The sequence below is a fragment of the Gorilla gorilla genome, chromosome 6 (genome assembly GCF_029281585.2).
Source record: "Gorilla gorilla gorilla isolate KB3781 chromosome 6, NHGRI_mGorGor1-v2.1_pri, whole genome shotgun sequence".
Taxonomy (NCBI): domain Eukaryota; kingdom Metazoa; phylum Chordata; class Mammalia; order Primates; family Hominidae; genus Gorilla; species Gorilla gorilla.
In genome coordinates, this window is record NC_073230.2 from 154,174,743 (window position 1) to 154,188,396 (window position 13,654).

Below are 13,654 nucleotides of genomic sequence, written 5' to 3' on the forward strand. Positions count from 1 at the left end.
GGCTATTTAATAATTCCCAGTCTTGTCAGCACCAAATTCACAATGTTCTGGATATTTGAAACAATTTTTGACAAGTTAATAACCAGGTAATTCAAACAATTATATTTGTTGATTGGAGAATTGAATGAATGAAGGGAAAGATTTACTCCCAGGGTTCTGTTTTTTAAAAAATGAGCCAGGTGCTACACTCATGACCTCATTGGTTAGTTCTCTTATTCATACCATTTCATTGATTCTCAGCAAGGTGACATGATACATGCAGCCTAATATAGCTTGTGAGTCTCAAAGCCAAGACTAGAGCCCAATGATAATAGATCTCAAGCCTCTCTTGTAATAGCTCAACTCATCTACCTCTGAGAAAGGTAAAGGGGATACAAGGACTTGACCCTTGCCTTCTGAAAATACTTGATCTCGGTTCCAGCATTGGCTGCCAGGAGCTGACCTTGCTTAGACTGGTGCTGCTCTGCTGCTCTTTGGCCATCTAATCTCGGCTGGCCCAGGCCTGCTTTGAAAGCTCTAAAGCAGGATGGCAGGCAGGACGCTGTCACACGTTCATGTATGTGTGTGTGTTTGTCTGCTTGTGTGCACTGCTGGATCAGGCAGAATAAATCAGAAAATACTTCAGCAGTCTCTGGACTTTCTTCCTCTTGCATTTGTTCCCTTCCTATCCATTGTTCCCCTCCCTGACTTTTCCACCAGTATGGCCCCATCCTTCCAGCTGAGGCTCCCTTCCTCTCCATCCCTTAGTATATCACTTGTGAAATCACCTAGTTCACCACCAGTGGTGCTTAAATGATACTTCAGCAAACTGCCATCTTATTAAAAACTTTGTGTATAATAAACTTTTGAATATTTCTCATAAACTGGTTTGTAAACTTGTGGATTGACAATATTTATTGTTTCTTCATTCTTTTCATTATATAATTTTGGCCATTTTCTTTTTAAAGACAGTTTCATTTCATAAGGGAACTGTAGGTAGGATGATATGACATATATTTTATAACTTTTTAACAGCTATGGATGTAAAATAAATTATTAGGTGACGGAAAAGTGAGAAGACTGAGATTCATGGTCAGCATGGGGATTGTTGCTATGCCAAGTTTTATCAATCTGTGCTGACCCAGTTCTTTGCTGATACGGACAGTAAGGAGTGTGCTCTATTTATGAGCCTGAAGGCACAGGGTCAGATCAGTTCAGCAGTATTTTAAAGCATCACTTTTTCACTCATGGGTTCTCTCTCATATATCATGAGTCCTGCCTGCTCAACCATTTCATGCCTATCAGCATATACAAGTGCTCTCAAACCATCCATCTTAAAATAAATAAAAACCACTCCAAAGGAAAAAGAAAACCTCAAATGTCCTTTGACTCCACATAACCCTTCAGCTAACACCACATATTTTTCCATTTTTTAATAGAAAAATCTCTTAAAACTGTGTTCTGTCTTCACTGTCTTCCACTTCTCACATCTCTTAAGTCCATCCAATTTGACTTCCATTCCAATGATTCAAATATACTTGAATAAAATCATCACTCTTTTTTCATGTTGCCAAAATCTATGGGAACCCTTTTCTTATTTTATTAGCTTCTCAGGAATATCCAACCCAGCCCACTATTTCTTCTTTCTTTCAACACTCTTTATTTTTAGTTTGTTATTTATTATTTTTTAAACTTTAAGTTCCAGGATACATTTGTAGAATGTGTAGGTTTTTTTACATACGTATACATCCACACTCTTCGTATTGGCTTTTGTGATACTGCACTCACTTCGCTTCCCTCATGCCTTATTGGTTGATCCTTCTCAGTGTTGTTTCTTGGCCACTGTCTTAACAGACCTTTTTTCTTTTTTCTTTTTTTCCTTTTAAGCCACGGTTTATTATTATACTTTAAGTTCTGGGGTACATGTGCAGAATGTGCAGGTTTGTAACATAGGTATACACGTGCCATGGTGGTTTGTTGCACCCATCAACCCATCATCTACGTTAAGTATTTCTCCTAATGCTATGCAACCCTTAGCCCCCCATCCCCTGACAGGCCCCGGTATGTGATGTTCCCCTTTGTGCATGTGTTCTCATTGTTCAACTCCCACTTATGAGTGAGAACATGTGGTGTTTGGTTTTCTGTTCTTGTGTTAGCTTGCTGAGAATGATGGTTACCGGCTTCATCTGTGTCCCTGCAAAGGACATGAACTCATCCTGTTTTATGGCTGTATAGTATTCCACGGTGTATATGTGCCATTTTCTGTCTTTTTTTTTTATGGAAAGCACTTCAAATCAGTGCTTTTATTCAGTGCATCTATCCCCATCACCTCCTTTAGATATCTCTTTTTTTAATTATACTTTAAGTTCTAGGGTACATGTGCACAACGTGCAGGTTTGTTACATATGAATACATGTGCCATGTTGGTGTGCTGCACCCATTAACTTGTCATTTACATTAGGTATATCTCCTAATGCTATCCCTCCCCCCTCCCCCCACCCCACAACAGGCCCCAGTGTCTGATGTTCCCCTTCCTGTGTCCAAGCGTTCTCGTTGTTCAATTCCCACCTATGAGTGAGAACATGCAGTGTTTGGTTTTTTGTCCTTGTGATAGTTTGCTGACAATGATGGTTTCCAGCTTCATCCATGTCCCTACAAAGGACATGAACTCATCCTTTTTTAAGGCGGCATAGTATTCCATGGTGTATATGTGCCACATTTTCTTAATCCAGTCTATTGTTGTTGGACATTTGGGTTGGTTCCAAATCTTTGCTATTGTGAATAGTGCTGCAATAAACATACGTGTGCATGTGTCTTGATAGTAGCATGATTTATAATCCTTTGGGTATATACCCAGTAATGGGATGGCTGGGTCAAATGGTATTTCTAGTTCTAGATCCTTGAGGAATTGCCACACTATCTTCCACAATGGTTGAACTAGTTTACAGTCCCACCAACAGTGTAAAAGTATTCCTGTGTCTCTACATCCTCTCCAGCACCTGTTGTTTCCTGACATTTTAATGATTGCCATTCTAACTGGTGTGAGATGGTATCTCATTGGGGTTTTGATTCGCATTTCTCTCATGGCCAGTGATGATGAGCATTTTTTACTGTGTCTGTTGGCTGCATAAATGTCTTTTGAGAAGTGTCAGTTCATATCCTTTGCCCACTTTTTGATGGGGTTGTTTTTTTTTCTTGTAAATTTGTTTGTGTTCTTTGTAGATTCTGGATATTAGCCCTTTGTCAGATGAGTGGATTGCAAAAATTTTCCCCCATTCTGGAGGTTGCCTGTTCACTCTGATGATAGTTTCTTTTGCTTTCAGAAGCTCTTTAGTTTAATTAGATCCCATTTGTCAATTTTGGCTTTTGTTGCCATTGCTTTTGGTGTTTTAGACATGAAGTCCTTGCCCATGCCTATGTCCTGAATGGTATTGCCTAGGTTTTCTTCTAGGGGTTTTATGGTTTTAGGTCTAACATTTAAGTCTTTAATCCATCTTGAATTAATTTTTGTATAAGGTGTAAGGAAGGGATCCAGTTTCAGCTTTCTATATATGGCTAGCCAGTTTTCCCAGCACCATTTATTAAATAGGGAATCCTTTCCCCATTTCTTGTTTTTGTCAGGTTTGTCAAAGATCAGATGGTTGTAGATGTGTGGTGTTATTTCTGAGGGCTCTGTTCTGTTCCATTGATCTATATCTCTGTTTTGGTACCAGTACCATGTTGTTTTGGTTACTGTAGCCTTGTAGTATAGTTTGAAGTCAGGTAACGTGATGCTTCCAGCTTTGCTCTTTTGGCTTAGGATTGTCTTGGCAATGTGGGCTCTTTTTTGGTTCCATGTGAACTTTAAAGTAGTTTTTAACAATTCTGTGAAGAAAGTCATTGGTAGCTTGATGGGGATGGCATTGAATCTATAAATTACCTTGGGCAGTATGGCCATTTTCACGATATTGATTCTTCCCATCCATGAGCATGGAATGTTGTTCAATTTGTTTGTGTCCTCTTTTATTTCATTTAGCAGTGGTTTGTAGTTTTCCTTGAAGAAGTCCTTCACATCCCTTGTAAGTTGCATTCCTAGGTATTTTATTCTCCTTGAAGCAATTGTGAATGGGAGTTCACTCATGATTTGGCTCTCTGTTTGTCTGTTATTGGTGTATAAGAATGCTTGTGATTTTTGCACATTGATTTTGTATCCTGAGACTTTGCTGAAGTTGCTTATCAGCTTAAGGAGATTTTGGGCTGAGATGATGGGGTTTTCTAGATGTACAATCATGTCATCTTCAAAGAGGGACAATTTGACTTCCTCTTTTCCTAATTGAATACCCTTTATTTCTTTTTTTTATTATACTTTAAGTTTTAGGGTACATGTGCACAATGTGCGGGTTAGTTACATATGTATACATGTGCCATGCTGGTGCGCTGCACCCACTAACTCATCATCTAGCATTAGGTATATCTCCCAGTGGTATCCCTCCCCACTGCCTCCACCCCACAACAGTCCCCAGAGTATGATATTCCCCTTCCTGTGTCCATGTGTTCTCATTGTTCAATTCCCACCTATGAGTGAGAATATGCAGTGTTTGGTTTTTTGTTCTTGTGATAGTTTGCTGAGAATGATGATTTCCAGTTTCATCCATGTCCCTACAAAGGACATGAACTCATCATTTTTTATGGCTGCATAGTATTCCATGGTGTATATGTGCCACATTTTCTTAATCCAGTCTATCATTGTTGGACATTTGGGTTGGTTCCAAGTCTTTGCTATTGTGAATAGTGCCGCAATAAACATACATGTGCGTGTGTCTTTATAGCAGGATGATTTATAATCCTTTGGGTATATACCCAATAATGGGATGGCTGGGTCAAATGGTATTTCTAGTTCTAGATCCCTGAGGAATCGTCACACTGACTTCCACAAGGGTTGAACTAGTTTACAGTCCCACCAACAGTGTAAAAGTGTTCCTGTGTCTCCACATCCTCTCCAGCACCTGTTGTTTCCTGACTTTTTAATGATTGCCGTTCTAACTGGTGTGAGATGATATCTCATTGTGGTTTTGATTTGCATTTCTCTGATGGCCAGTGATGGTGAGCATTTTTTCATGTGTTTTTTGGCTGCGTAAAAGTCTTCTTTTGAGAAGTGTCTGTTCATGTCCTTCGCCCACTTTTTGATGGGGTTGTTTGTTTTTTTCTTGTAAATTTGTTTGAGTTCATTATAGATTCTGGATATTAGGCCTCTGTCAGATGAGTAGGTTGCGAAAATTTTCTCCCATTTTGTGGGTTGCCTGTTCACTCTGATGGTAGTTTCTTTTGCTGTGCAGAAGCTCTTTAGTTTAATTAGATCCCATTTGTCAATTGTGGCTTCTGTTGCTATTGCTTTTGGTGTTTTAGACATGAAGTCCTTGCCCATGCCTATGTCCTGAATGGTAATGCCTAGCTTTTCTTCTAGGGTTTTTATGGTTTTAGGTCTAACGTTTAAGTCTTGAATCCATCTTGAATTAATTTTTGTATAAGGTGTAAGGAAGGGATCCAGTTTCAGCTTTCTACATATGGCTAGGCAGTTTTCCCAGCACCATTTATTAAATAAGGAATCCTTTCCCCATTGCTTGTTTTTCTCAGGTTTGTCAAAGATCAGATAGTTGTGGATATGCGGCGTTATTTCTGAGGGCTCTGTTCTATATAGATCTCATTGATCTATATCTCTGTTTTGGTACCAGTACCATGCTGTTTTGGTTACTGTAGCCTTGTGGTATAGTTTGAAGTCAGGTAGCATGATGCTTCCAGCTTTGTTCTTTTGGCTTAGGATTGACTTGGCGATGTGGGCTCTTTTTTGGTTCCATATGAACTTTAAAGTAGTTTTTTCCAATTCTGTGAAGAAAGTCATTGGTATCTTGATGGGGATGGCATGGAATCTATAAATTACCTTGGGCAGTATGGCCATTTTCATGATATTGATTCTTCCTACCCATGAGCATGGAATGTTAATCCATTTGTTTGTATCCTCTTTAATTTCATTGAGTGGTGGTTTGTAGTTCTCCTTGAAGAGGTCCTTCACGTCCCTTGTAAGGTGGATTCCTAGGTATTTTATTCTCTTTGAAGCAATTGTGAATGGGAGTTCACTCATGATTTGGTTCTCTGTTTGTCTGTTATTGGTGTATAAGAATGCTTGTGATTTTTGCACATTGATTTTGTATCCTGAGACTTTTCTGAAGTTGCTTATCAGCTTAAGGAGATTTTGGGCTGAGACAATGGGGTTTTCTAGATATACAATCATGTCATCTGCAAACAGGGACAATTTGACTTCCTCTTTTCCTAATTGAATACCCTTTATTTCCTTCTCCTGCCGAATTGCCCTGGCTAGAACTTCCAACACTATGTTGAATAGGAGTGGTGAGAGAGGGCATCCCTGTCTTGTGCCAGTTTTCAGAGGGAATGCTTCCAGTTTTTGCCCGTTCTGTATGATATTGGCTGTGGGTTTGTCATAGATAGCGCTTATTATTTTGAGATATGTCCCATCAATACCTAATTTATTGAGAGTTTTTAGCATGAAGGGTTGTTGAATTTTGTCAAAGGCCTTTTCTGCATCTATTGAGATAATCATGTGGTTTTCGTCTTTGGTTCTGTTTATGTGCTGGATTACATTTATTGATTTGCGTATAGTGGACCAGCCTTGCATCCCAGGGATGAAGCCCACTTGATCATGGTGGATAAGCTTTTTGATGTGCTGCTGGATTTGGTTTGCCAGTATTTTATTGAGGATTTTTGCATCAATGTTCATCAAGGATATTGGTCTAAAATTCTCTTTTTTGGTTGTGTCTCTGCCCGGCTTTGGTATCAGGATGATGCTGTCTTCATAAAATGAGTTAGGGAGGATTCCCTCTTTTTGTATTGATTGGAATAGTTTCAGAAGGAGTGGTACCAGTTCCTCCTTGTACCTCTGGTAGAATTCGGCTGTGAATCCATCTGGTCCTGGACTCTTTTTGGTTGGTAAGCTATTGATTATTGCCACAATTTCAGCTCCTGTTTTTGGTCTATTCAGAGATTCAACTTCTTCCTGGTTTAGTCTTGGGAGAGTGTATGTGTCGAAGAATTTATCCATTTCTTCTAGATTTTCAAGTTTATTTGCACAGAGGTGTTTGTAGTATTCTCTGATGGTAGTTTGTATTTCTGTGGGATCGGTGGTGATATCCCCTTTATCAATTTTTATTGCATCTATTTGATTCTTCTCTCTTTTCTTCTTTATTAGTCTTGCTAGTGGTCTATCAATTTTGTTGATCCTTTCAAAAAACCAGCTCCTGGATTCATTAATTTTTTGAAGTGTTTTTTGTGTCTCTATTTCCTTCAGTTCTGCTCTGATTTTAGTTATTTCTTGCCTTCTGCTAGCTTTTGAATGTGTTTGCTCTTGCTTTTCTAGTTCTTTTAATTGTGATGTTAGGGTGTCAATTTTGGATATTTCATGCTTTCTCTTATGGGCATTTAGTGCTATAAATTTCCCTCTACACACTGCTTTGAATGTGTCCCAGAGATTCTGGTATGTTGTGTCTTTGTTCTCGTTGGTTTTAAAGAACATCTTTATTTCTGCCTTCATTTCGTTATGTACCCAGTAGTCATTCAGGAGCAGGTTGTTCAGTTTCCATGTAGTTGAGCGGTTTTGAGTGAGTTTCTTAATCCTGAGCTCTGGTTTGATTGCACTGTGGTCTGAGAGATAGTTGGTTATAATTTCTGTTCTTTTACATTTGCTGAGGAGAGCTTTACTTCCAACTATGTGGTCAATTTTGGAATAGGTGTGGTGTGGTGCTAAAAAAATGTATATTCTGTTGATTTGGGGTGGAGAGTTCTGTAGATGTCTATTAGGTCCACTTGGTGCAGAGCTGAGTTCAATTCCTGGGTATCCTTGTTGACTTTCTGTCTCGTTGATCTGTCTAATGTTGACAGTGGGGTCTTAAAGTCTCCCATTATTAATGTGTGGGAGTCTAAGTCTCTTTGTAGGTCACTCAGGACTTGCTTTATGAATCTGGGTGCTCCTGTATTGGGTGCATATATATTTAGGATAGTTAGTTCTTCTTGTTGAATTGATCCCTTTACCATTATGTAATGGCCTTCTTTGTCTCTTTTGATCGTTGTTGGTTTAAAGTCTGTTTTATCAGAGAGTAGGATTGCAACCCCTGCCTTTTTTTATTTTCCATTTGCTTGGTAGATCTTCCTCCATCCTTTTATTTTGAGCCTATGTGTGTCTCTGCGTGTAAGATGGGTTTCCTGAATACAACAAACTGATGGGTCTTGACCCTTTATCCAATTTGCCAGTTTGTGTCTTTTAATTGGAGAATTTAGTCCATTTACATTTAAAGTTAATATTGTTATGTGTGAATTTGAACCTGTCATTATGATGTTAGCTGGTTATTTTGCTCGTTAGTTGATCCAGTTTCTTCCTAGTCTCGATGGTCTTTACATTTTGGCATGATTTTGCAGTGGCTGGTACCGGTTGTTCCTTTCCATGTTTAGTGCTTCCTTCAGGATCTCTTTTAGGGCAGGCCTGGTGGTGACAAAATCTCTCAGCATTTGCTTGTCTGTAAAGTATTTTATTTCTCCTTCACTTATGAAGCTTAGTTTGGCTGGATATGAAATTCTGGGTTGAAATTCTTTTCTTTAAGAATGTTGAATATTGGCCCCCACTCTCTTCTGGCTTGTAGAGTTTCTGCCGAGAGATCCGCTGTTAGTCTGATGGGCTTCCCTTTGTGAGAAGAAGGCTTCAGACGATCATACTACGAGCTACAGGAGGAAATTCAAACCAAAGGCAAAGAAGTTAAAAACTTTGAAAAAATTTAGACGAATGTATAACTAGAATAACCAATAGAGAGAAGTGCTTAAAGGAGCTGATGGAGCTGAAAGCCAAGCCTCGAGAACTACGTGAAGAATGCAGAAGCCTCAGGAGCCGATGCAATCAACTGGAAGAAAGGGTATCAGTGATGGAAGATGAAATGAATGAAATGAAGCGAGAAGGGAAGTTTAGAGAAAAAAGAATAAAAAGAAACAAACAAAGCCTCCAAGAAATATGGGACTATGTGAAAAGACCAAATCTACGTCTGATTGGTGTACCTGAAAGTGACGAGGAGTAACCCGACCTTTCTCTCTGGCTGCTCTTAACATTTTTTCCTTCATTTTAACTTTGGTGAATCTGACAATTATGTGTCTTGGAGTTGCTCTTCTCGAGGAGTATCTTTGTGGCGTTCTCTGTATTTCCTGAATCTGAATGTTGGCCTGCCTTGCTAGATTGGGGAAGTTCTCTTGGATAATATCCTGCAGAGTGTTTTCCAACTTGGTTCCATTCTCCTCGTCACTTTCAGGTACACCAATCAGATGTAGATTTGGTCTTTTCACATAGTCCCATATTTCTTGGAGTCTTTGTTCATTTCTTTTTATTCTTTTTTCTCTAAACTTCCCTTCTCGCTTCATTTCATTCATTTCATCTTCCATCACTGATACCCTTTCTTCCAGTTGATCGCATCGGCTCCTGAGGCTTCTGCATTCTTCACGTAGTTCTCGAGGCTTGGCTTTCAGCTTCATCAGCTCCTTTAAGCACTTCTCTCTATTGGTTATTCTAGTTATACATTCATCTAAATTTTTTTCAAAGTTTTTAACTTCTTTGCCTTTGGTTTGAATTTCCTCCTGTAGCTCGTAGTTTGATCGTCTGAAGCCTTCTTCTCTCAACTCGTCAAAGTCATTCTCCATCCACCTTTGTTCCATTGCTGGTGAGGAACTGCGATCCTTTGGAGGAGGAGAGGTGCTCTGCTTTTTAGAATTTCCAGTTTTTCTGCTCTGTTTTTTCCCCATCTTTGTGGTTTTATCTACTTTTGGTCTTTGATGATGGTGAACTACATATGGGTTTTTGGTGTGGATGTCCTTTCTGTTTGTTAGTTTTCCTTCTAACAGACAGGACCCTCAGCTTCAGGTCTGTTGGAGTTTGCTAGAGGTCCACTCCAGACCCTGATTGCCTGGGTATCAGCAGCGGTGTCTTCAGAACAGTGGTTTTTCATGAACCGTGAATGCTGCTGTCTGATCGTTCCTCTGGAAGTTTTGTCTCAGAGGAGTACCGGCCTTGTGAGGTGTCAGTCTGCTCCTACTGGGGGGTGCCTCCCAGTTAGGCTGCTCAGGGGCCAGAGGTCAGGGACCCACTTGAGGATGCAGTCTGCCCGTTCTCAGATCTCCAGCTGCGTGCTGGGAGAACCACTGCTCTCTTCAAAGCTGTCAGACAGGGACATTTAAGTCTGCAGAGGTTACTGCTGTCTTTTTGTTTGTCTCTGCCCTGCCCCCAGAGGTGGAGCCTACAGAGGCAGGCAGGCCTCCTTGAGCTGTGGTGGGCTCCACCCAATTGGAGCTTCCCGGCTGCTTTGTTTACCTAAGCAAGCCTGGGCAATGGTGGGCGCCCCACCCCTAGCCTCGCTGCTGCCTTGCAGTTTGATCTCAGACTGCTGTGCTAGCAATCAGTGAGACTCCGTGGGCGTAGGACCCTCTGAGCCAGGTGCAGGATATAATCTCCTGGTGCGCCGCTTTTTAAGCCCGTCGGAAAAGCGCAGTATTAAGGTGGGAGTGACCCGATTTTCCAGGTGCCGTCTGTCACCCCTTTCTTTGACTAGGAAAGGGAACTCCCTGACCCCTTGCACTTCCCCAGTGAGGCAATGCCTCGCCCTGCTTTGGCTCACGCACAGTGCGCTGCACCCACTGTCCTGCACCCACTGTCTGGCTCTCCCTAGTGAGATGAACCCGGTACCTCAGATGGAAATGCAGAAATCACCCGTCTTCCGCGTCGCTCATGCTGGGAGCTGTAGACTGGAGCTGTTCCTATTCAGCCATCTTGGGCCTTTATTTCTTTTTGTGCCTGATTGCCCTGGCCAGAACCTCCAACACTATGTTGAATAGGAGTGGTGAGAGAGGGCATCCCTGTCTTGTGCCAGTTTTCAAAGGGAATGCTTCCAGTTTTTGCCCATTCAGTATGATATTGGCTGTGGGTTTGTCATAGATAGCTCTTATTATTTTGAGATACGTCCCATCAATACCTAATTTATTGAGAGTTTTTAGAATGAAGGGCTGTTGAATTTTGTCAAAGGTCTTTTCTGCATCTATTGAAATAATAATGTGGTTTTTGTCTTTGGTTCTCTTTATATGCAAGGCTGGTTCAATATACTCAAATTATCAGACCTTTATAATCTGGAATGTTTTAGGGCCAGTCCTAGTCCCTCTTCTCTTCTAACTACTTGGTCTCCTAGATCATATCTTGTCTCCCAGCCTTAAATATCTTCTATTACTGATAATTTAAATCTTTTATTGTCAACTTATAGTCAACTAGCAATAGGGAGTTTTAATAGTTTAGTCTTGTAAAAAGTGGAACCACAACATCCCATCACAAACTTGTCCCTTTCCAAGTCTTCTGTAATTTCAGTAAAAATGACTCTTTCATCAACTGGTATCCAGTTCTTTATACCTTAAAACCATTTCTCAAATCCATCCAGTCATCTCTATTTTCACTGTCTCCACCCAAATCCAGCTAGGATTATCTTTCACCTGGAAAAATGAAAATAGCCTCAAATCTTATCTTCCTGCTTCTCTTCTAACCCTTCCCAAATCCATTCTTCACATATCAGCCACAGTGGTCATACACAACAGTGGAAGAAAGCATGTTACTCCCTTGTTTTATATCAATTTCTTGGCTTCTCATTTCTCTTAGGAAAACTTCAGACATTTTCAATCTCTTTCAAGCATATTGATAGGCCTGTATCCTCCTCCAGTTTTATCTCATATGGCTCACCATCTCCAATAGTCTCCAGATAATCTGTTCTCCATTCTGATTATTCAGCACACAAAACCTTTCCTACCTCAGAGCCTTTGCAATTGCCATTCTTTATGCTTGGAATGCTCCTCCCTCAGCTCATATTATGGTTGGCTCTTATTTATCATTTTTTCTTGACACATATACCAATACTACCTCCTAAGAGATTCCTTTTTTAATGACCACAAAGTTCACTTCTCCCACTCTTCTGTTTCACATCCTCTTGTTTATTTTTCTTGAAGTCTTAATCAAAATTTGGAAATGTCTCATTTAGACATTTATTTGTTTGTTATTTGCCTTACTGTTAGTATTTGTGATCAAAATAGGTACCTTGTCTCCATAATGCCTGAAACATAGTAGGCATTAAGTGTTTTCTGAATCCTGGGTCAAAGGATCTTATAGTTGGCTTTGGGAAAGCAAGAGACATAAAAGCTACAGTATTAGTTGAAGAGAAACATCAAGTAAGATTAAAAAGCAGTGCCTAATTAAGTTCCATGTGAAATGGATGGATAAGAATTTTTATAAGCATTAAAAAAGGGGGAAAGCTTTTGTAAGAAAAAAGGAAATATAGATATTAATTAGAGGGAGATAATGAGAGCCATGTTTTATAAAAGGGGAAATTCAGGATTTTGAAGATATGAATTAAGTAAATGCTGGATTTAAAGGTGAAAGAGTTGCAATCTTAGGATTAGATTACATTTTTAAGGCTTTAAATGCTAGATTGAGAAATCTGGACTTTTCATTGAGCAAAGAATCAGTAAAATACTGGGCAAAGAAGCAGTGGTTGGTATGATATATTAGAGGATAATTTAATGAAGCAGTCAGTCACAAGTGAAATAAAGAAGAGATGATGTAGAAGGAATGATTAGGAAACTATTATACTGATACATGAAAGCATTGGTTAGAAACAGAGTAGCAGCGACTATGGAATGAAAAGGAAGGAATGCATGTAGAAGACATTTCAGAATAACTGGCAAGAATTGTTGATTAAATATGAATTGAATAATGATGACAATGAGTGAAAGATTACCAGAAGGCCATTGTTGCCAGAGGGAAAAAAGACAGAATTGAGCCTCGGTCAAATACCTATCTATTTTAAAGGGAAAAACAGTATCATTAGTCACAGGTCATATAGTTGTGTACTTAAAACATTCGAAATAATCTATGAATGCACAATTAAAATTAAAAAGTGAATTTATGTATGCTGGATGTAAAGCCAATATATAAGAATACATTTTAAAATAAATAAACTTTAAAATATATTACACTAGCAGACAACAATAGGCAATAAAATTTAATAAGATTTCACCAATAACAGCATCAACAAACATCAAATTCCTAGGAAAAAACTGAATGAAAGCTGTGAAAAACCTCTACACAGAAAACTACAAAACTTTATTAAAGAGGAATTAAATAAATGAGGTCATAACCTCTGCTCTTAGATTGTAATATTGTAAAGATATTAGTTCTTCCCCAAATCTATAGATTCAATACAGTATCAATCAAAACAAATTTCTGGGAATGGACAAACTTATTCTAAAATTAATCTGGAAAGGCAGAATGGTGCTTGGGCTGTGTGCTGAAGAGGGCTTTGTGCAGTGCTGATAACACCAAGGTTGCAGTGAGCTAACTTGCAGGTGTTTGGTGATGAGTTGAGTGCAGGAGGGCTACATGTCCTGGACGATGAAGAAAGGCAGACAGACATAGCTTTTCTGCTTTTTCTTTGTGCCTTCCCCTGCTACTGTCAGCCTCTCCCCTTTTCTTTTATTATAACTCCACAGCCATGTGACTTGATCTGGCCAATCAAACACCTGCAAAGTTGATGTTGGTACAGGTTTAAGAAAGTGCTTGTACATT